The sequence below is a fragment of the Leishmania donovani genome, chromosome 23 (assembly GCF_000227135.1).
Source record: "Leishmania donovani BPK282A1 complete genome, chromosome 23".
In the NCBI taxonomy this organism is placed as follows: Eukaryota; Euglenozoa; class Kinetoplastea; order Trypanosomatida; family Trypanosomatidae; genus Leishmania; species Leishmania donovani.
Window position 1 is genome coordinate 74164 of NC_018250.1, and position 1961 is coordinate 76124.

Here is a 1961-nt window from a genome sequence, read left to right on the forward strand (position 1 = left end):
GGTGACGTGCGTAAGGTTGCTGTCGTCGGATGGGAGGCCCGTGGACGCTGCTTCTGTGCCGACGCCGCGCCGGCTCTCTCTCATGCGCGTGCTCCTGGCATCGCTGCCGGAGTATTTTTGGTGGCAGGTTCCCTTCAAGCTTGTTGGTGACGTGTGCACCCTCACTATACCTTTTCTCTTGAAGGCGTTTGTGCACTTCATCAGCGAGCGCAACCAGAGCTGGGCGTACGGGCTGGTGCTAACAGTGACGTTCTTCCTGACACAACTGATGCAGAGCACCTGCCTGCACCGCTTCTACTACGTGAGCATCAAATGTGGTCTGCAGTACCGCTCCGCCCTTAACGGGTTGATATTTGAGAAGGTGTTCACGATCTCCCACAAGGCTCTGGCAGATCCACAGATGAACACAGGCCGCATCATCAACATGATGAGCACGGACACCGAGCAGGCAAACCAGTTCATGCAGTATTGCATGTACATCTGGAGCAGCCCCATGGTGTTTCTTATCTCCATCTCATTTCTCAGTCGCTTGGTGGGTTGGTGCTCCATCATGGCTGTCGTGGCGCTGCTCATGACGCTGCCGATCAACGGTTGGCTGATGAAGTGGCAGATGGCGGCGCGGCGAAAGCTCGTCAAGGCAACGGATGTGCGCGTGAAAGCGGCGAACGAGTTCTTCTCGGGCATCCGCGTCGCCAAGTTTATGACGTGGGAGCCGCGGTTTATCGCCAACATCGAGGAGAAGCGCGCCTTGGAGGTGTCGTACTTGAAGCAGGTGCAGACCGCGCGAGTCTGCACGTCGTTTGTGAGCATGGCCACCCCACAGGTCATGATCGCCGCGGTGTTCATTGTGTATTACCTGCTTGGGCACGAGCTCACGCCGACGGTGGTGTACCCGACTATCTCTCTCCTTGGCATTATCAGGATGCCGTTTAATATGCTGCCGTTAGTGTTCACCCTGTCGGCGCAGTACCTTGTGGCCATCACGCGTATCAACAAATTCCTCGAGTGCGACAACGCCACCTGCTCCACTGTGCAGGACATGGAGGAGTACTGGAGGGAGCAGCGCGAACACAGCACTGCGTGCCAGCTTGCCGCTGTGCTGGAGAACGTCGACGTGACTGCCTTTGTGCCCGTGAAACTGCCGTTTGCGCCGAAGGTGAAGACGTCTCTGCTTTCTCGGGCTCTGCGGATGCTGTGCTGCGGGCGCTGCCGACCTGCGAAGCAGTACCCCGCGCCAACGGCTGTGGCGGAGGATGTGTGCGCGGCTTTGCCATTATCGCCCTCGCCGCCGTCTTCGTCGGCATCGCCGCGCGGAGGCGCCTTTCGTAAGGGTAAGGTTGAGGCGGATGACTTCTTCGAGCTGGAGCCGAAGGTGCTGCTGCACGACGTGTCTGTGAGCGTCCCGCGCGGGAAGCTGACGGTTGTGCTTGGCGCGACCGGGAGCGGGAAGTCGACGCTGCTGCAGTCGCTGCTGTCGCAGTTCGAGATCAGCGAGGGCCGCGTGTGGGCGGAGCGGAGCATCGCGTACGTGCCGCAGCAGGCGTGGATCATGAACGCGACGGTGCGCGGCAACATCCTGTTCTTCGACGAGGAGGACGCCGCGCGGCTCGCGGATGCCGTGCGCGTGAGCCAGCTGGAGGCGGACGTTGCGCAGCTTGGCGGGGGGCTGGAGACGGAGATCGGGGAGAAGGGCGTGAACCTGAGCGGCGGGCAGAAGGCGCGCGTGAGCCTTGCGCGCGCCGTGTACGCGAACCGCGACGTGTACCTGCTGGACGACCCCCTGTCCGCGCTGGACGCGCACGTTGGCAAGCGCGTTGTGGAGGAGTGCTTCCTTGGCGCGCTTGCGGGCAAGACGCGCGTGCTTGCGACGCACCAGGTGCACATTGTGCCGAGGGCAGACTACGTTGTGGCGCTGGGTGACGGGCGCGTCGAGTTCAGCGGAAGCAGCGCGGACTTTATGC